This window comes from Electrophorus electricus, chromosome 8 (assembly GCF_041902795.1).
Source record: "Electrophorus electricus isolate QZ-2024a chromosome 8, ASM4190279v1, whole genome shotgun sequence".
NCBI classification, from domain to species: domain Eukaryota; kingdom Metazoa; phylum Chordata; class Actinopteri; order Gymnotiformes; family Gymnotidae; genus Electrophorus; species Electrophorus electricus.
Genome location: NC_137504.1, coordinates 32,506,801 through 32,529,817, shown reverse-complemented (window position 1 = coordinate 32,529,817; position 23,017 = coordinate 32,506,801). Strand labels below are relative to the sequence as shown.

General features: G+C 39.7%; 1 long non-coding RNA gene and 1 pseudogene across 2 annotated transcripts; one reads left to right on the top strand and one right to left on the bottom strand.

Moving 5' to 3' along the window:
* The first annotated feature begins 4,731 nt into the window (after positions 1-4,731).
* LOC145659043 (globoside alpha-1,3-N-acetylgalactosaminyltransferase 1 pseudogene) lies at positions 4,732-6,351 on the top strand (annotated as a pseudogene).
* A 13,084-nt stretch (positions 6,352-19,435) lies between these two features.
* LOC145659089 (uncharacterized) lies at positions 19,436-22,315 on the bottom strand. 2 transcript variants are annotated; one of them, XR_014125095.1, is made up of 2 exons: positions 21,253-22,315; positions 19,436-20,765 (listed from the first exon to the last, which is right to left on the bottom strand). It is a non-coding gene; the product is annotated as an uncharacterized LOC145659089 (long non-coding RNA). The 2 variants fall into 2 exon arrangements; XR_014125094.1 differs by having other exon boundaries at positions 22,183-22,312.
* Between the last annotated feature and the right edge of the window lie 702 nt (positions 22,316-23,017).

Below are 23,017 nucleotides of genomic sequence, written 5' to 3'. Positions count from 1 at the left end.
ACAGTAATGGTTGGTGCTCTGTCCTGGTCTTAACCCCCCCTTCCCCTGCACCTGGTGCAGTCTCCCAGGGGGCTGTGGTTTGTGATAAAGAGTATGTTGTGTGCAAATTAGCTGCTGCTTCTCATTGGGTTGTGAGTGATTTGAATGTACTTTGATTTCTGTCTGTAAAATGTCCTTGAGTTTTAGAAAGGTGCTATATAAATGTGACTAACAATAATAACCAGAATATAGTCTCAGCACATTCTGTAAAATACCTGCAAATAAACTGGAGTCCATTTGACCTGGCAAATTATGAGTGTAATAATGATAATTTACTTTAAAGTATAATATAGTGTTACGGTTGGTCGGCCATCCAGCAGGTGGGACACGCCCACTCCTGCTAGTGATCACACCACTCACCCGCACCGCTCTCAATCACCCGCCTATTAATTGGTTATTCTCTATAGATAACATACAGCATGAAAGGAACTTTCGTGACTTTCATGACTATGCCCATCAAAAGGCTTCTTTGTGCTGTTACAATATTCAATTACTCAAAAATGCAGAAAGACCAGCAAAGGAAGCTGATCAGAGGTAGGCAATGGTGATACGGCAAACACACAATATCACATACTTGAAGATGTTCACGATGCACAATATGCATCATGATATTTAGATTTGGATTGGATTGAATTAGATTTTTATTTCACACTCACATAGCAGTTTTACAGAACCAAATTAGCTTATAGCCATTTATACTGTATTACAGACTTAGAGAGTTTCAAGTAAAGTGTTACGACCCTTGGTGGGTCATTTTCTTTGTCTGTTTCTTTGTATTTTGTTGCAGGTTGTCATGTTGTCCTCGTTTCCATCGTCATACCAGGTGCTGACGATTGACGGTGATTGCAACGTGTGGCCTGATTGGTTATCCTACCTCACACCACCTCACATATAGCCGTTCGAGGAGGAGAGCCCAGATCCCTACCTTCGCATACTTGGCATTGTGTATTTTTGTACCTTTGTTACTGAACAGTTTTGTTTTTGGGTTGTGATTTGGGAGATGACGCCATTTATTTTGGATACTTTCTTTATCCTCTGTTTTGATTTAAGTAGTTAAGGCACATTTTTGTTGATCCTTTATGTTTATTCTTTTTCTTGTTAGGCAAGTTATTTAATCCATTTTTGTTCCAGACCTGTTTATTTGTTATTTTGGCATTGTAATCTCCTGAGGTACACCCCTCTACGAATAAATACCACTTTTACTTTGTTATATCCTTTTCCCCATCTCTCCTTTTTTCTGTTACAGTCTGGAGCCTAGACCGGGTCGTAACAGAATTGGGTGGTGGCGGTGGGATCTGAACCCATGCCTGAAACAACACCTGAACCCACGCCCACAGAGTCTCCATTTCATCAATAGATTATCAATGATAGATAGATATATATTGTAACCCAGTTATAAGAACTTGTATTTGTGAGCCCTGATATCCCTCTGTTCGCATTTTTCTGAGGTTTAGTCATAAAGCATTTACAGTGCACTGGCACATGAGCAGACGAGTATTGTCCAACTTACAAAAGGAATCAGTGCAAAAGGTTTTTAATTTACTGATGGTGAAGTTTTACAGGAGCAGCATCAAAAGCATCCTGGCCAACAGCGCCACAGTGCGGTACAGCACAGCACAGTCACCAAGCGAGAGGATCTGCATGATGTTGGGAAGTCAGTAGATTACATTGCAGCCTTTGGATACTATTTATACTAGACTGAAGAAGAAGGTTAGCAGAGTCAAAGACATCACCACATAACCCACACATGGACACACACACACACACCACACGTCACACATGCACACACACGCACACACACACACACACACACACACACACACACACACACACACACACACACACACACACACACACAAAATACTTGGCAATACTGCAAAAAAAAATGTATCTTGATTTTTTATTCTTATGGACAATTCCTGATTATTTTCATGTTTTTTTTTAAATAATGGAAAATTCAAACAAAGATTATTTTTTATTAGAGTGGACTTTGGAAGTTTCTTTCAAATATCCATAACAGACAGAAATGGTGCAAGTACAACAAAACTGTGCAACTATAAAATTAATTTTTATTTGTCTATCATTTTACTTAATGTGAAATGCCACTACATCAGTAATGTATTCAAGTCATATAGAACAACACTAAAATGAAGCAGCTAATCACTTATAGTGGGGTTTTTGGGAGTTGCTCACATTACCTGCAAATACGTTACGTACTGCCTGACACGGAGAAGGCTGATCAGTGTGCTGATAACATACTGTATCATAGATTGTATACACTCGTGGACTGGACGACAGTGGGGTAAATTGAAGCCACTGTGTTTCTAATGCCCTCTAGTGGCTGAGGGTAGTACAACTTTTAATCCCGCCCATAACCATGTACCTGAATGTGAATTTACACCTTTTTTGGCAATTGTGTTTTGTAATTGAATAATATAACACTGACGTTAATATTTCCCCCAACATTTTTCTTTGCGATTAACTGGCTTTATTTAAGGCAATGAGGTGACAGCTAATACTGACAGTCAAGTGTGAATGTACAGGTAGCTGACTCGACATTAGCTATATGAAACTTCACTTGACCTTTTTTGTACTTTTCACTGTGTTAATAACGTTGACAGTTCAATTTGACATTTTGGAAGTAAAGCAAGTTCTTGTTCAAGTTCTTTTCAGTTTGCTAAAGTAGCTAGCTAAGTGGCTAGCTACTAGCATTAACTTTCTCTAATGCTACTTGAATGTCAAGTGAATCCTGTTACATTCACATAGCAGTTTACATTTACGATGTACAATCATGGCTCCCTGGAGTAACATAGGGGCCACTAATAGGGGCCACTTGTTATGGTTGAGTATGGTGTCAAACCAGTGGGCCCTGATGAAGAAAAGTCATTGAATTATTGTTATTAGAGCTGGAATACTAACTTTTATTAACATCAATATTTCATTTCAGTTTGTCAGCTTTCCTGGGTTCTTAAGAACACTACAAAAGCAGGGACTTACTCACCGTTAACTAATTACTATTTATATATATTTTAATTTGATCATTTGTAATTCATTGGCAATCATGTAAACTGAATGCTATATCTCTGTACATTTTCTTTTCAAGTTTCAAGTTTCAAGTTTGGTTTATTCGTCACATACATAGTCATACACAGTATAACTTGCAGTGAAATGGTGGAGAGTGCTCTGTCCAAACTGAGGAAATGAAACAGGGGTGCATAGAGAAATATAGATATTCTCTATATGTGAAATATATATATGCAAGATAAATATATATATTCTATGTATGTACAAAATATATTAACAATGTATGCACAATATATGTATATCATGATTATATACACAATGTACAATGTATATGGTTGGGTATATATGTACACAATCTACAGAATGTACAGATCCATTTCATATAATAACATATCTACAGTTGTTGTGTAACAAGGTAATTGAATATAAATATACAGATATACAGTTATGTTACATGGTGGTGGTGGTCCCCACAGTTTATCAGTTTCCCTGATTCAGGGCCCGAATGGCCTGTGGGAAGAAGCTCCTCTTCAGCCTCTCTGTCTTGGTCTTCAGGGAGCGAAAGCGCCTCCCTGACCTCAACAGAGAGAAGAGTCTATTGTTGGGATGGGTGGGGTCCTTCACAATTCTGCTGGCCTTAGTCTGGCACCGCTTGTAGTAGATGGTCTGCAGGTCAGGAAGTTCCGTGCGAGTGATGCACTCTGCTGAACGCACTACCCTTTGGAGTGCTTGTCTGTCCTGCTTGGTGCTATTCCCAAACCAGACTGTGATGTTCCCCGTGAGGATGCTCTCGATAGTGCAGGAGTAGAAGTTCCGCAGTACCTTGGAGGGCAGTCTGAAGTCTCTTAGGCATCTGAGGTGGTAAAGATGCTGATGAGCCTTCTTTGCCAGGGAGTTGGTATGGCGGGACCAGGACATGTCCTGCGAGATGTGAACACCAAGGTACCTGAAACTATCTACTCTCTCCACCGTGGTTCCACTGATCCTCACAGGTTGGTAGTGCCGCTCCTGCTTCTTGCTGCAATCCACGATCAGCTCCTTTGTCTTACTGACGTTTAGGAGGAGATTATTTTCCTGGCACCAGTTTTCCAGGTGTTTAATCTCCTCCAGGTAGGCCCTCTCGTCGTTGTCCGAGATCAGACCCATGACAACGGTGTCGTCAGCAAACTTGACAATGATGGTGGAGCTGGAAGTGGCTGTGCAGTCGTAGGTGGACAGTGAGTAGAGCAGGGGACTATAATTCATTGGCATTTATTTTATTAGGCTTTTGTACAAGCAGCCCAGTGTGCTAAACAAGTAAGTACATATTAAATAGTGTAACGGGGGGTCGGCCTCTCCGCAGGGGAATCACACCCACTCGCCGTGGGTTCCACGGTAAACACCTACCTCGTTCCCAATCACCAGCCTACTAACCCGGTGCACCTGTTCCTTGTCTCTCCCGTCACCTATTTCAACCCGCAGGTCAGTAGGGAGGACGCTGCGCATTAACGGATTACTGCGTGAGGAGTTCCCATGCCAAACCAAGCCAAGCATTTGTAATTTTGTTGCCAAACATTTGGGCCTTTGCCATGTAGAATAAAGAGCACTTTCTGGCAACCTTGCCTCTTGCTCCTTCTGTGCCGCCACTGTCACAAATTGGTGTGTGTGTGTCCAACAGCAGGAAAGATCATGGTGACGCCATGGCTTGCTCCAGGGGTGTGGGAGGAAACATTTGACACAACTCTGACTGACATCATTTACAAAATGCAGAACATCACCGTGGCAACCACTGTGTTTGTTCTGGGGAATTATCACCAGCTGATGGTGTTTAAGAACCTTTTTTTGTGGGCAGTAATGTGTAACTAATTTTAATATTGCATTTTTTTAGAAAATCATCTTTTGAAACATGACAAAATAAGTTATTGGTTATTGTTACACCCGATATAAATACAATATGTCATTTTTAGTACAGTCTAGAGATATCATCAATTAAAAACAGCTCCTAAAAAAGCACAAAAATTGTCTGGCAGCGAAGCACTACCTACAGAGAAGCACTATATGCAGGGTTACCTGCATTATTATATCTTTATAGACCAGCCAGAGGTCATTCCTATGGTAACACTGGGTGCCAACCATAGTTTGACTGCACTGAAAATTCCAAGTTCAAACCACTGGCAGGAGTTCACACTACACAGGACGGAGAGGCTTGGGAAACCCAACTGACCAATGAGGTCGACTACATGTTCAGCCTTGAAGTGGATACCAAATTCTATGGTCACTGGGGGGCGGAGACTCTGGGTGATATTGTTGCCGTGATACACCCTGGTTATTACAGTAGATCATACGATGAGTTCCCATATGAGAGGAGGTCTGAGTCACAGGCCTACATTCCTCAGGGGATGGGAGATTATTACTGTGGTGTTGCGGTGATTGGTGGTCTAGTGTAAGAGGTGCACAAACCCACTAAAAACCTGCCGCATGCAGCTGGACATGGACAAGGCCAATTCTATTGAAGCAGCGTGGCAGGAGGAGTCTCACCTGAAAAAGTACTTCTGTACAACAAACCCAGCAAGGTCCTGTCACCTGAGACTTTTCACTCATTTATACACACCCTCACAAACATTTTGTCATGCAGTCCTTCACTGATTCTCCCAGTATTCACTGCTAGAAATTGGCAGTTATTCACATTTAATGCTTGGAAAATATAGATGGTCTTACAAATACAATTTTCCCAGTCAGTATGCAGCAGTTTGATTATTTGTTTCTCTTCAGAAGAAATGTCTTAATGCTTGTTATTAGCATGAGAAAAAGGTGCTTTCCATCTGAGGCACATTTGCACATTTGTGGCTGATTCAAAAGCAGACGTCAGGTATATGAAACAAGGATCTGATTCAGAAGGACTTTTATTTTACAATAAATACAACTTCTTATTTTTAATCCTGACATGATGTAAAGCTTAAGTCACTTAGTACAGACTACATACATTGTTTGGTGAAGATACATAGTGCTAGGTACATTTTTTTCTTTGCAAAGGTGGAGGTAGTACATTGATTGCCGTAGAAATACAAACAGAAAGAAGGCATGACACACCTGCAAGTTCATCGAGAGCTCCAGGTACAACTTATATAGGTTTACACACACACACCACTCACATTCTCCTAACTGCTAACTACCAGCACCTGTTCCTTGTTTGTTTTCTCCCGTTTTACAACCCACAGGACCGCTCCTCTGGCGCTGCGCATTGCTAGCCTGGGCCTCGCTATAAAGACGTCTACAACTTTGAGTCAGTCCTACGCTGTGGTCCTTTAGTTTGGTCCTGGAATGAAAAAGAAAGAGACTCCTTTTTTTTACTCACATATGGGTACATTTGCTTGAACATTGAATGATGTTTGTGTTTGTCAATTCTGACACACATGGAAAAAACTGTAAAATATTAAAGGTACAACATTTTCTTACACCACAGTCTGAAGATTGGTGCTGTTCTGATTGTAATTGTGTGTAGTGCACTCATTGAATACATTCTGAGCATCTGCTTTTTCAATGAGAAAAGTAGTTAAACGACTCATTGAATTCAAGAATAGGGTGAATCCCTAATTTTTTATTTGACCTAAAAATGTCCCATAAATCCAACTATCAAAAAAGGGAATGTTGATACCATGGCTTTCCAGAGCTTTAATTATTAGGGGCTCTAAAATAGGATGAAAACTATTTTTTCAGCTCTTGTGAATGAAAAAGTGCTAAAAATTTGAATATTCAACACAGCAGATGTAATCTTGCTGCTGGCCCGAGTGCCGATGGCCGTGGAGCAGGACGCAGACTCCCTCGATAGATACATTTATTAACACAGAACATATACTATGACAGTGGTACTCACACACAACATTAACAATGGACATGACTATAGATTTAACTGGACACAAACTACACAAACATTTAACAAACATCAGCAAACATTGACCAACACACACTAGGAGAGGTTTAAATAGACAGAGAAACACTCGATGTTAAACCCCATGCAGATGCGTGCAATCACGGAGGGTGTGGCTACAAAGGAGGGTGAACCCCTTGCATGCGGCAGGCCATACCATGTGACTCGTGGGGGCGAGCGCCCCGTGATAGCAGAGTTAATCTTTTGTGCTCTACTTTGTTCTCAGGAATTTGCCCCCTATCTTATGGACACATCTGTTTCAAAGTTCATTACTTTGATTAAATCTGAATGTGTCACAGTAGCCATACATTGTATTCAGTGATACACTCATCATCAATCCAGTAGTGTCAGTAAGAATTAACTCCACATCCAACCAGTAGCACTCCTACCAGTGTCAGTTGAGAATTCTGTAGTAATTGTAATGCTGATGTTTTTCCATTGTGCAAAACTGCAATGGTAAGCAATAAGGAGGCATACATGTGGAGAAGAGTGAGATTTATTATGGGTAAATCCAGAGTTCGTGTCATTGTAATAGTCCAGGGTCAAATTACCAACATAGAGAGTCTGAGAATAGAGGATAAACTAAAGAACAGCACAAAAAGACAAACAGGGGATGCAGGCTATAACAAAGAGCCTAGGAAACAAACAACTAGGAATAACAAACAAGGTTTGATTCACATACACAGAGGCTACTATTAACAAACAGAGGCTAGATTTACAGAACGATAACATGGAAGACACAAACAACAAACAAACAAACAAAGACACAAGACAAAACAAACCATGGAGACATGGATGCTAGGAGGGAGGCCAATCATGACCAAAACTGAAGAAACAATGAAGGTGATGAATAATCTAAACTCATCATAACAATCATAATAACATCAGGCTGAAGAACTCATCTTGGAAATTACCAATCTGTAATAGGCAAACAATACTCCAAAGAGCTTCACTTGTTACGAACCCCAGGAACAACCATCAGCCCCGCACAGCCATGCCCACTCACGCACACCCTCGATCTAACTCACCAGAATTCAAACACACCTGATTCACATTCCCCTCATTACCAACCCCTCTATAAGATTCCCTTCCCCGGGCACACGTTGCGAAGTATCGTTCCCATGTGGCGTACCAAGTGTTTCCTCATTCTGTGTGCCCTCCTGGTTATTGACTCCTGCTTGCCTTCTAGACTTCATCTCCTGCCTGACCCTCAGACACCTCCTGAACGCTACCCTGTGCATCGACCTCGGACCGACCTGACCACGCTTACCCGTTTCACAAAATATATAAGTTTGATTGCTAACATAAAACCTCAGGAACTGGATCCACTCCAACATGTGTGCATTCATTACACCACTATGCTACTTTATCTAATTATGGATCACCATCTGAAATACAGTGCATGGAATTACTAGATTCTGAACCATTTTCAAATTAATAATTTTTGAATGATAGTTGTCCACCCCCACATTTTGGTCCCATATTGAATAGGCTCTCACTCAACCATTAACAGTAGTGTAGTGTAGTATAGTGTAACGCGTGGTGGCCCGAGTGCCGCAGGGCCAGGGGCAGGACGCACAGACTTCCTCGACAGGGATGAACATTTATTAACATAAACGACAGCAGCACTCACACGTATTGCAAACGATGAACATGAAACGATTGATGTTAAACAAACACGATATACAAGAATACATCTAACATAAACACGTTACATTCCAACATTACGCCGACAATGACCAACCATGCCGCACACCCTGACGTGAGTTTAAATACATACAGACAAAACGAGGTGCAGGTGTGTGCAGGTGTGGTTACAAACGAAAGTCCTCTTACTACACGTGGCTGGCCGAACCACGTGACTCACGGGAGGCGAGCGTTCCATGACATATTGTAGTACCAGTAGTAGTACTACTAGTAGTAGTATAGTAGGTGTTTAAGGAGACAGTACCCAGATTAACTAGAGTAATTTCATTTATGACTATGATTATGATTATTGCTAAATTAAATTATTATTTGGCTAGATTAAATTATTATTTTATTTTAGTTTGCATATGACAATGTTCCAAATATAATCCCAAGTTTGAGGATATTCACATTCCCATGTAAATAATATTCTTTACAATGTGTTATGCTCCTGGACTGCTGCAGTGCACTCCTGGTCCAGTTCGGGATTTGGGTCTTAATGGCAACCTCCTTACTGTCTCCGCCCTGCTTTAAGTGCTTGCTGTGGCCTATATAAGGACCCTGCGGGGAGAAGATGTGAGTTTGCCCAAGTTAACACTAGAGTCAGTGGAACAGTGTATGAGGTGCCTTAGTTTTTTGGGGTCTTGGCTATACTTACCTTGTCTTTTGATATCCTTATTCAGTTTGTGTTTGTGGATATCTAGATCTGTATGTAAACATACACTGGGTTTTACATGTGTTGTCCTATTGTGTTCTATTCATAATTGTGATCCCTGTGTTAGAGTACATGATCTAGTGTATATTTATGTATATAGTTACTGATCGTAGGGAGTGGTGCCTGTTTGTTTGGGATTGGGGTTATTGTCTGTTTATTGTCAAGGAGTTAATGTAAGATTTTTTTTTTTTTTGTGAAGTGTAGTTAGATGTGGTGTTTCTTTTGCAATGTGGCTTTTGTTTATGTTGGCATTCAGCCACTCCTGAAGCTAATCAGTGTTTAAATATATGTGTGGTGTTGGTCTGTTTGTCAGGCTTGAAAACGTTTGCAGTAAAATTTCGTCACCAAACTAGGAGATGATTTGATCACAAACGTTTCGTCACCAAACTAGGAGATGTCTCCTATGTTTTTGTAACATTGGATGGTTAAACAGGATGCGGGGACAAGGCATGTTGAACAAAAACATATGTTTTAATTAAAATTTAACTTTCATTACTTAACACACACAAACACCCTACTTGGGTCAACCACCGACAACTTCACTGATATGACACGAGACTTATATACACGCATAACAATTACAAACAACAAGGATCAGGTGAACGACATGAGAGGGTGTGGCAATACAGACACACACATTTGAGGGGGAGGGGCCGTACCGTGACAGAGCCCCCCCCACAAGGGGCTGCGGCCCCGAGACCAACGCCAAAAGGCGAGGTTGGAGGACCGGACAACCCAACACGGGCCAGCGCGAGCAGGGCAGCAGGAGGAAGGACAGGGACCAGGACGATGACACAGGGATGCACACATTAACGGGCATGGGCGCAGACATAAAGGGGAACAAAGTGACCGGTACATTTAGTGTAATCAGGACAGGCATGGTGACGGGGACAGGCACATGAACAATGCCACACACATTAAATAGTCCGGGGAAGGGGGAAGGAACCCCAGCCAGTCCCCCGGTCGTCAGCTGGGTTGGAGACCAACCAGCCTGGCAGGGATTGTCCCTCGCCAGCTTCGGTAGCGGCGACTGTTCTGGTTTCAGCGCATGCACGTTGGGAAGCACACCAGCTGTGTTGCCTGGTTCTGGTGCTGGCACTGGTGCCGCTGCTCTTTTGCCTCCATGAGGCTTAGGCATAGGCACATGCTCTCTGGGGCTCTTCGCCTTAGGCGGAGTAGTGTCCTCTGACGACGATGTCTCCCTGCTACCCACCCGGGGCAGCCTGCTTGCTCCTGGGCGGTGTGCCCTGGCCAGTGACTTAGGTGCTGGAGGCTCATCATTCTCGGAGCTTTTGGCATCACTGTGGGAGGGAAGATCCCTATGAGGGTCCTCTTCCACCTCCATTGGAGTGTCCTCCTCATGATCGGAATCTATATCCGACCGCAGACAGATGTTGCTACACTCCCCTGTCTATCCATAATCCGTATAGCCCTGATAATTGCCCAGGCAAGGGTCGTAGGACCCAGCAGGGTCCATCTCTCAGTGCCGGTTCTCATGGTCCGGCTGGACTCCGTAGGACTCCGCAAAGTCTGATCCTGGAGCACACACAGGGCCCCCTCAAAATCGTTCAATGGGTTCCTCCTTCCTTGTGGCTCCTTGCAGCGAGGCCAGGATGAGGGAAGGTCTCTGGTGGATAGTAGGAGTCCACAGAGTCCGACTCCGAGGACTGGAAATCGTTATACCAGTCCCGGGTGCCAGACGTGGTTCCGTACGACTCCCCTGCTTCCGCACCTGGACCTGGAATCAGGAGGTGCCCAAGAACATGGGGGGCTTTGCTGCACAGGCTGTGGGACAACATTGACTTCCCTTCTTTCCCTTCTTTTTTCCTTTTCCAGGCATCCATTGTACGTCGGTGTTTCTGTAACGCTGGAGAGTTAAACAGGATGCAGGGACGACGCACGTTGAACAAAAACATATGTTTTAATTTAAATGTAACATTCATGACTCAACACACAAAAACACAATACTTGGGTCAAACACCGACAACCACCGACAAACACCGACAACAAGGATCAGGTGAACGACATGAAAGGCTGTGGCAATACAGACACACACACACAGTTGAGGGGGAGGGGCCGTACCATGACAGTTTTTAAATAAAACGTTTGCAATCAAATATCAAACTTCTCTCGCACATGAGTTCATATACCCCCACCATTCCCTGTTGTTCTCTCATGTGCTAATCTCTTGACTCCAGGTGCCAGGCATCTCAACCGTCCTTGAACATTCTTTCCTGCTAAAAAACAAGTTGTTACCCCCTGCTGCTGCACCCCTGCCCAGCAACAGCTAAGCGATAACTGTCATATTCCATCACTTCTCTATTGGCCTTTCTTGCAGACTGGTCAAGACAAGGGCAAAGGTCACATATTTCTTACTTCTTCTTTTAAGCAAGCATTAAGCATTTTCCCTCACAATATGCAAAAACACTTCTGTTTTATGGACTTCCGTTTGTCAAAATGCTTTTGACTCTGTGAAAAGTTTCCTGTGTAGTTCCCCTGTACTCCTTGCTCCAGATGTTACAAAGCCTTTTAAGCTTGACGTGGATGCTAGTGGTACTGGTGCAGGTGCGGTACTACTACAGGAGGATTCGGCTGGTACTGACCAACCTGTCTGTTACTTTTTATATATATATATATATATATATATATATATATATATATATATATATTAGGGGTGGGACTTTAACGCGTTAATTTCGATTAATTAATTACAGGGAAAATAACGAATCAAAACATTTAACGCATTTTAATCACACTTTTGCACCGTGGAACGTTTCTAAGTGCACGAGTTCCAGGCATACAGATTATATTGACGCACAATGTGATGAGCATGATGGAAATGACGGAAGAGGCTACGCTGGTGGGTGGTAAATTTAAATACAAGAAACTTCCAGATGGAAGTACAAACAAAAATGTTGTTATTTCCACTTTATGCATGAAGGAGTTTGCTTATCACAGGAGCACTTCCACCCTTCGTTATCACCTCAACGCAAAACATGTTGGGGCTAGCGCGCAGGTCAGTAATATTAACTTAGCTGCTAAATGTGATAGTATTCCTAGTACGAGCAAACAGTGTCGCCAGTCAACACTCGACCACATGTCGGGGTTCACATTCAGAAACAAAATGTCAAAGTCCACGTCAGACAAATTGACCAATTCACTGGCGAGATGAATTGCTGTGGACTGTAGACCGCTATCTGTGGTCGAAGATAAAGGGTTACAAGAGACGCTGTAAATTGCGTCAGCTGATGCAAGTTACGAACTGCCGTCCAGAAAGACGTCGAAAAAAATCCAGCAGCTGTATGATGAGGAAAGGGAAGTAAAACAGGTTATTGTGAAGATTAATTAATTACAAAGCTTCTAATTAATTAGATTCATTTTATAATCGAGTCCCACCCCTAATTATATATATAACAATTGTGCACACAGAATATATCTCTGTCTGTGTTCACAATTGTTTACTCAGTACATCCAAGTTTCACTTCATCTACTAGTCCATTGGTTAGTCATTTCACATACCATTCCACTATCAAATAAGTCTTATCACATTGCTGTTGCGACCTCACTGCCTAGACAGGGTCATAAAAAATGTAGTTAATATAATTTCCACCACCCCAAAAATATATTGATGTTTTATGTAAGAAATAAAGATTTTAGTCCCCAGTGTACAAATTTAATTAAACTTATTCTTTGTGTGGGTTCCCAGTGTGTTTGTGCGGCTGGATGTGTGACACCTCATTTACACCAGGTATTACAAGTGGTCAGTTGAAACACATCCATTTACACCTCATCTTTTCATCTGTGTTGTCTCACTTCAGATTTCATGCCAACATTTCTTCTGCTGGTAGGTAAGAGTGGTGCACATATAAATTATATCAGTACTAAAAGTGACTCTGCATTAGCCATGAAATGTTTTCAACAGGACACACTCACACTTATTGCCCCCACATGTATTAGTGTAATTTGGTTACCCACATTTGATGAATTACTCTACAGTCCTATAGGGTTACGAAATGCTATGTTCAACCCTGTAGCTGCTGGTTATGGGAAAACAGGTGTCCAGCAGATGGCGCCAAAGTAGCAATCTTCTCTTCCATCTTCTCCCTCTGACATCTAGACCCAAGAAGAACAAAATGTCTCCCTCTATGGCTGTGTACAGACTTCCTTAAAGTCAGATACACTGTTAAGGAAAACCATTCCTGAGTTAATTGGTCTGATGTGAGTCCTCCATGTTCGAGTTTCAGTCATTCTGCAACACTGATGAATATCTGCAAGGAATATAGTATATTGGCATAGGAGATTTTACATCTTATCCTGTGTGTAATTACAGTTAAGATGCTTAAACAAAATAGTGCACAAGGCTCAGGTGATTTTTGTAATGAAAGTTATTTCTGTGCACATTTTTGCATTTTGCATTGCAAATTAGGTTATATTAAGATGACTTAAAACATGAATCCATTAGGGTTCAAGCATTGTGTTCATAAGATAGTAAGCAAATTCCTGAGAACAAATTGGAAATCACCTAAGATTAAATCTGTTGTGTTGAATATTCAGTTGGTAGCACTTTTTCATTCACACATGTTACATTCTGCTGTATGTGTTGTGGACTTTATGTATGTTCTTCTTGTCCATGATTACAGCATCAGACCTGGAACTCTGTCCTCTGTCCAACCCGTGCAGTTCAGCGTTGGCATCATTGTCCTGCGTCAACATCCCACAAAATCTGGTGACTATGAAACACTAGAGCTCACTTGTGTTAACATTATTCACTTGCATTTTCACTGATTGTTACTTCGTAACAATTTGTATTTGTAACTGTTACTTTGGTGATTGTTACTTTCTGATTATCCCATTCAGTATTTTGACTGAGCTTTGCTTTGCCCTCTTGTACTTCTGCCAGAGTACATATGTACATAGATCCATGCAAATAGCTTTGTGTAGTTCCGAGCATAGCTTTTCTCTGTTATATGCATCACGCGAGGTGCAGGGTTGGAGGCTGTTTCTGTTGGGTTTTGATTGTATATGTTTTGAGGTTCGTTAGGGAGGGAGGGAGAGAGGTGACGGAGTCTTGTTGTGCCTTTTTGTGTTCCAGTTTAATGACATCTTCCCTTGTACAGTTAGTGTGGTTTTTCTTGTTTGTTTTTTATTTTTTCACCGTTGGCCATCCTGACATCTTCCTGGTTTGTGTGTTGTCCTCTGTGTTTCACACAATATAACTAACTAACTGTAAACAAGTAAAATCAATTCAGTGAGAAATCTCCATTGCCTCCATTGCAATGTGAAATGTACATTAGCACTACAATATACAGGTCTAACTGTAACGTGCAGTAATATAGTGGTGTGAGAACCACACTGGTGGTGTCAGGCATAAACACTGACAGCAGTGTAAAATACCATCAATTAATAAATGTAAAATTAACTCTGTACCTCTGTAGACACTGAGAGTTACATTAAACACTCACAGTGTTGATTCTACACTGCCAAATTTGCCAAAATTGTAATGGGATGTTACAAATTTTCTTAAATGTCTACCTGGTTCTGTATATATTCAACTGTAATATTACTGTAGGAATGTTGATATTTCTTTTAGATGTTTAGTTTCTGCATTGAAAGCAGGAGCATCTTTTGACAGCAACGCCGTTTCAAAAACGGGCTACCGTAATGAATGGTCTTTCCATGTTGGTAGCGCGCCCGAGTTTTTGGTAAGTGCATATGGTGCGACCGCGGTGGGTGAAACACTGCTCTTTAAGATCTGCTAATAAACAACAGACAGTAAGTAACGCTGCAGTTTCAAATATACTGTCAAAACATTGGACATTCCGGTTTGAATGTAGGCTAATGATTTATACCTGTTTGTGTTTTAAAGAGTATATATAGTGAAAGTTAATATAAGAATTATATAAGAATATGTTTATAAATAAAGTTTAGATAAGAATAGATTTCATATATATATATATATATATATATATATATATATATATATATATATATATATATATATAGAACAGTAAAAACATTTAAATAATACAATTCATTTTAAATATTCCCTCAACAAATAGTCTTCATTCAGAACTTTAGTCCATCACCTTATAAGTATTTAGCAAATGTGACAATCCAAGCATGTTAATAAAACTCAAAGGCACAAGGGTGATTGCTTTAAAAAATCTAAAATCTAAGACAGTCAATATTTGCTTAATAAGCATAATTACATAAGTGTTATTTCATTGTTTTTGTTACATTTGCTGTTTTCCTAAAATGTAGAAAAGTAAAAATGAACAAAAAGAGTAAGTGTGTCCATAGTTTCAATTATCTTTTCAGTAATCAAAGTTTAAAAATTAGATCCACAGATGCTTGGATAATGAGAATCGTTTATGATTCAGAAAGAGCCACTGGGTGAATGTCGGTGCATAGATCAAAGTACCAACCCAGTCAATATGACATGAAGCCTCATATCATGTCTGAAACATGAACATGTGTCATTGCCATTCTGTTCACTGTGTACATCACAAAGACTAGGGTTTATTTATTTATGTCCAATTAGAATAAAATGTTATCTGTTAGTGTGCCATTACGCCCATTTGAAGACCAACGTAGGTTTTGAAAAACTCTTAAGGCGCAATACTGTCCCCCAGAATTAGGCTAATGGAAACCCAAAGGTGAAAATAATGACAAAAAGAAAAAGAATTTCTCTATTGATATGTAATGTTCCATGTAACTATTCTGGTGTGCATTTCCCAAAAGCTTCTGAAACCTAAGAACTGTTAGGGGTCCATCCCCAGAAAACAAAATCTGTTTTTGTACCTCCCACTTCATATTTATCTGTATCTTATTTGAAGATTTTCATGTCAATTGTTTGTGCTGTTATGGTTATTGAAAATGACACTTATTCACTCACTTCTACACTAGCATACCAATATTTTAAAAAATGCTATGCTATCTATCACAAGCCACGTGTAGCTAGCAGAATGATGTCATCACAGAGAACACACACACACACACACAAACACACACATACACACATACACATACACACACACACACACTGCTTTTTTTTAACCCCTTGTGGAATTGGTCCCACTCCTACAGCTTTTGGATATCTGTTCATTTATTTTTTCAGAAAATTCTCTCCTTTTTTTGAAAATGTGTTGTTTGGTTTCATAAAGATCTTCCCTTCTGAGACAAATACTTTATAATCTTATTTTATTGTTAGCCAAATTCCATATTCATAAATGCAAATATTCAAATCAAAAGCCCTCTTTGAATTTTTTGTTACCTGAAAACTGGTTCTGATAATAAACAAAACACTGAACTTATGTAAAGCCTTGGATATCTTTGTATAATAACTCTTCTTCTGTTTCAATCCTCTGGCTGGTTGGTAGTCACTCTTTTACTTCTTCTGGTTTATTTTATTTGTTGTTCCTACTCTGTTTCACTTTGCAATGCGCCCGATTTTCTTAGTGTTTTGTAAAGTGAATGCAGAGGAAAATGAAATCAAAAATTCTCTTTAGCGGTTCAGATGCAGGGAAACCCTCCATAGTAGAGTTTTGACAGGCTGGCACTTTCAAGAATTTAGCTCCCAGTCCCACCCTCATAATAAATTACAAGAGAAACATGAAAAATAACAATAATGTTTTTCACTTATGGAAGTTTGCAATTCTTTTTCTCTTTTTGCTTTTATACCACCACAGACATCCTTCAGGCATCAGACCACCACAAGAAGCATCAGACCACCACAGGCAGAATATCATCCCAGAAAACCAAATTCAAATGGGGAACTGGAAAGCTTTTCTTATGGCCTGTGTAAATGTCATTATTTTGTGGATTGTTATAAGAAGTTATTTTGGTCTGCAGCCAAACACTCATAATTACCACAATATATGCCCAGTGGATACATCTACTGAGACTCTAATTGTCATGAGGGAGGAAAAATGCTTCTTAGTTTCAGCCTACAGAGATCACAGAGAAGGAGAAGTGATACGTGTCATTAGCATCATAAACCACGATCTACAAAATCTACTCTACTGCATTTTCTGTTGTACTCAAGACACAGTGCAAGCTGTAGCAGCCAAGGTCATTTTTCATAGCATGGATTATGGGTTCCTGTACAGATCAGCTGACATCATTTGCCAAGAGCAACCATCATGCAGTGCAACCCATGTTAGTGTTATCCCATATGTGCAAGGTGGGAGTCCGGCTCTCCTCTTTTTGCCAATTCAGAACAAAGAGATTAGAGGCCTGGACTTTCCTTTTGACATTACTGTTTGTTTTTCCAATGTACTTGCTGGTGAAAATAACAATATTCTTCAGATAATCCAAAGCATAGAGATTTATAAACGTCTGGGTGTGCAGAAGATGGTCATCTACAACAATAGCTGTGGCCCTGAGATGGAGAAAGTCTTGCAGTACTACCAAAAAGAACATGCTCTAGATATTATATCATGGCCAATAGATGAGTACATTGAGAGTGACACTGAATGGTCTTTTAAGGGTCAGGTTCATAACTATGGGCAGCTAACGATCATGAACGACTGCATCTACAGAAACATGGATCTGTCCCGTTATGTTTTGCTGGCTGACATGGAGCAGATTATTGTGCCTTACAAACATGCCACCTTGCCATTGCTATTGAAAGAACTCCAGAATCAGAACTCTGATGTCACAGAATTTCTTTTTGAGACCCACATTCATCCCATATTGGTTTCAGATGATGAAGGGAGATTTGATCTTCCCAAATGGAAGTCTGTACCTGGAGTTAACATACTTAAGCATGTTTACAAAATACCTGTTGGGCCAGATGATTTCAAGTCTACCAAGATGATTGTAAACCCAAGAGCAATTAAGCAGAGTGCTGTGTTTTATACCTTACACAAGTATGGTGAAGTTTTGGATGTTCCTAATGACATGGCCAGAGTGTTGCAGTTCAGTGATGTGGAACTTGGAGGCTTAGTCAAGGAGAACCTTATGATTGATTACAAGGTTTGGGATTTTGGGAACCAGTTGGTGCCAAAAATCAATGACGTTCTGGGTAAATCAGGTGTGAATAATATATCTAACTAATATATCTGTTTGTGTGTTAGTGGATCTGTTAGTGGATTCTGATTGTTATACTTTGGCTGTTTTTTGTTTCTCATATGACTTTGCTTCCCAGCTGGACACTGAGCTTGCATTTCTCTTGCACCTCTGGCTGTTGTTGTACATTTGTATATAGTGTTGTTTTGTTTTGGTGTACTGGTAGGACGGAGTGGCTGCTGTTTTTGTTGGCTTTGGTGTGTTGTCACTGTTGTCCATTAGGGAGTTAGTGTAGTCCTGTTTTAATTCTTTCTCTGGAAAGTCTTAGTCAGTGTGTTTTTGTTTCTAGTGTCTGTCTGTTTTTTAATTTTTCCTGGGTCATAGCTGAACACAACTACACAAGTTGTGTATATATTTGTATATTTTGTGTATAATACACCAGCAGTATTTGAACTACTGTAACGGCCCGTGTACCGAAGGGTGATGGGCAGGACGCACAGGCTCCAGTGACGTGGATGAACATTTATTCCCATACAAGCACAACGGCACTCACACTTATTACAAACAAGGAACATGATACGGTTAACGTTAAACAGACACGATAAACAAGAATACATCTTACATTAACATGTTACATTCACACATTACACCAACAATAACCCACAACACTGCACACAATGACGAGTTTAAATACACATAAGAATAACACAATACAGGTGTGTGTAGGTGTGGCTACGAACATGACCCTTCCACTGCACACAGAGGGCCAAACCACGTGACTCGCGGGAGGCGAGCGTTCTGTGACAACTACCATGATCTCTCTCTGGGTTTTTCATTCTGATGCACATACATTTGTTAGCCATGTTACCTCACTACTCTTGTTACAGCCTAATTGTCTAGACAAGATCATAACAGTAAATATTCACTCTGTTACAGTGGGCCACTAAGAAATCTGGGATTTTGTAGTGGTCTAGTTGTATTAAGGAGGTTGTATATCCACACTTGAAACTCCTACTGATACTTAAACTTCTTTAAAAAAAAGAACAGACACCAACAAATGATTCCAGATATTTATTCTTGCATTTGTTGAGCATGAGGGCTTTTGTTTTATTTTTTATTTTTATTTAAACATTGTGTTGGGTTTTCAGTGTCATAATAGTGAAGTCAATTGAGTCTTGCAGTGTTTCAATATATAATGACTGTATATTTAAAATTTCAGTTTATGTATGCTTTTTTGCAGTAGTTTTGGCTCCAGTAGATATTGTTGTGTTGATTTTTTTATTCAAAAGTACATGTACATCCTTAACTTAGCACTTTGAATTGCCACTGTATATGAAGTGGCTTGCCTTGCCTATATATTGCACCTTTATCTGTTAAGGTAAAGACACACCTGCAGGAAACTTTGTAATCATTAAGTAAATGACAACATCCTAGTTTTAGCATTTTTGACACTGGTTACATGGACATTTAGCCAGCACATAATCTAACAATCCTTTATTAGTCACAGGTTGATAAGGATAAAAGCAGAAACCCTTAAAATCGTAGCCGTGACATGGAAGAAGAGTCAAAAGATATCTTTTTTTTTTGCAAAAGATGCTTTTAAAAAGGCTCACATGCATAAAATGGAACAGCATCTAAACAGGGAATAGGAGAAGCTAACTACAAAGACAGACATGAGGAGGCTGACAATAAACAAATGCTAATAACACTGAACTGAATATACAAATTCACACACAAATCAACAAATTCTAAACAACATTTAAACATTCACTGTAAGCTGTTCACCATCTCTCTGTCTCTGGCAGTAGCCGTCATAATATAAACCTTGCATTCTTCCATTTACCTGACACTTATATACAAAATGACTTACAATTATTACCGAACACAACTTTAGGAACCAAGGGTTAAGGGTCCTGCTCAGGGGACCAACAGTGGCAAATTGGCAGTGGTGGACTTGAACTGGCAAACTTCAGATTACGAGTACCTTAACCAGCTAGTTTCCAATTACAAGTCGAGTATTAAGTCATCAGTGCCCCACACTGCATTACATAAACACTGCACTAGAAGTACAACTCTGTTGAAAATACATACAAACAAACAAAGAAAATGTCCCACAGGGTCCTTCCAGAGCACATTTGGCTAAGAATGAAATATTTTCAGATATGATAAAAACACAAGCAAGTTTTGGACAGATTACGGCTGTTCAAGATGTACACGGATACAGTCAGCAGACTACTGTGTTTATGGTCCATACAAAGAGCTGTCTGTACACTTTACATCGGAATGGTCTCCTTCAGGCTGACAGCAGTCTAATGATGTGGGCCAGAAATGAGGGATTTGTGTGATGCGTCATCCTTTTTCATTTTTCCTTTCCTATTCTTATTCCTATCAAAATAAAAGTGGTATTGAAAAAAACATTTACCTCATAACTCTAAATTTTAAAAACAGTATTATTTAGGGGGTTTTTTGGCCAATTTTTTCCCCAATTATTTATTTTTTCCAATCAATATTAAACTCTATTTATTTTCTGCATTAGGAAAAAGGAAAAAGCATAATAAAAACAAACAGTGTTTGGGTTTGACTTTATATGCGTTATATGCAATTAATCATCACAAATACAGACTGCCACTATAAGACACTGACGGGAAGGCACAAATTATCTACGGTGATATTTCCACCAGAATTAACTTATGGGTATGTGGGGGGTGGAGTGGTATTATTTAATGTTGGACCTTACTTAATACAATTGTGCTGGAAAGGAATAGCTTTTATCTAATGTTTACTATATGTGCAACATTTTGTGACTCATATGATTATATGATGAGACATTTCATTAAAATGAAAGAAATATTAAAAGAAATATTTGACTCACATGATACAATATTTGCATGCTCATCTTTTCTTAGAAATGTAATTCGCTGGATCTAATGGTTCAGGACTAGTGGTTCAGGAGTAATGGTTCAGGACAGATCCAGAGCTTTAAAGGTTTGGTTAAAGCATAAGTAGCAGATAATACTGCAGTGTTAGAAGGATCAGTATTGTGAAATAGAAGTCCCCAGTTCATGACTATGAATAGAAAATAGAAAAACTAAACTCAAGCAGTGAAACTTAAATGATTGTTGTCTGCCACCATTCTACCCTGATTTTTGGAATTTGTCATACATTTTCACTCTGTGATGTAGATGGCAGATATGGCACACTTTGGAAAGCCACATGAGAAACAACTGTATTACTTGTCAGCAGTATATGTCAGTACTACTTAAGTTACATGGCTTCTTACTTCTGGAATGTAAATGTGTCATTTTTAAGCATATAATAATAAAGGTTCAACATAATTAGGCTTGAAGCCACCAGTATTGATTTATCCAGTTTATCCAGGACAACACCCAGCACTGAGTGCCATCCATGTAGGAATACAATCATTCACACACACTTTTGCAACAGGCCAATTTTTACCTAACCTTCATGTTTTTGGACTATGGGATGGAAAACTGCACAGATACAGGGAAACGTTGAAATTCCGCCCAGCTGGGGACAAAAACATATTAACCACTAAGCCCCATTTGTAGGACCCTAGAACCTGAAGCTCTAGATCATAGCTTTTCTCACACTTCTGTACTGCCTGAACCTGTTGACTCTCACATGTGCAATCTTGTCCAGAGCAACTTACAAGCCCAATCATATTACAGAGGTAGACAAACAGGGTTAGGGGCCTGACCAGTAACTGCTATTAATATACGGTGATACACTAAACACTCTTTTGTTAGTATGAATAAACAGAGAAGGAAATATAATTACATACCCGACTAGCAGAACTCCTAGCAATGACAGTAGAAACAGGTGACAGCTCTGTGTGGATCTCATGGTGATGATCATTCTGCAACCCGTGTTGAGGCATCTTGTAAATAATCCCAAACTTCAATCGTCAAAATAAAACCATTTGCGGGGGGGGGGGGTTTGCAGATCTCTCTTTTAAAATTATGTACGTTCAATGGGCAAACAAGATATTTGCTACAAACAGCTCCACTGTAAAGCTTTATCTAAAGATATTAACATTTGAAATGCATCACGTGGAATTTTTAGATGCAGAATCATTTTAAATCAACAACTGTCCACCCCTACATATTGGACTTTCCCAGACTGTATCCCAGGCAGTAGAGGAGAAGGTGGGAAAAGAGTGGAAAAGAAGAAAAAAAGAGAAAGTCTTTAAAGAGACAGGAACCAAATTAATAAGTAAATCGAGGCTAGAGTTAACTGAGTTATGAGTATGATTAGAAATAAGCTCAATACTTTTATTATTTGTATTATTATTATTATTGTTATAATAATGAATAATAATAATAATAATAATAATAGTTATTATAGTTCTAATAATAATACTTATTATTATTAATGTTTTATATAATATCAAGGACAGAAGAACCACAGCATTCAGACATACCAAAGCAAAAACTTGAGAAAACTGACAATGTACAAACAAGACATAAATGCTGACAACAGCATGCAAAACGCAAAGTAAAAAAATATTACTAATCACAAAATTCAAAAGGTAATACACTAAAGTGGAAGTGGAAGGAACAGAAAGAGGAAACCAGTTTATGTTCAAAGCAATAGATATTTATATCATAATGTTTACA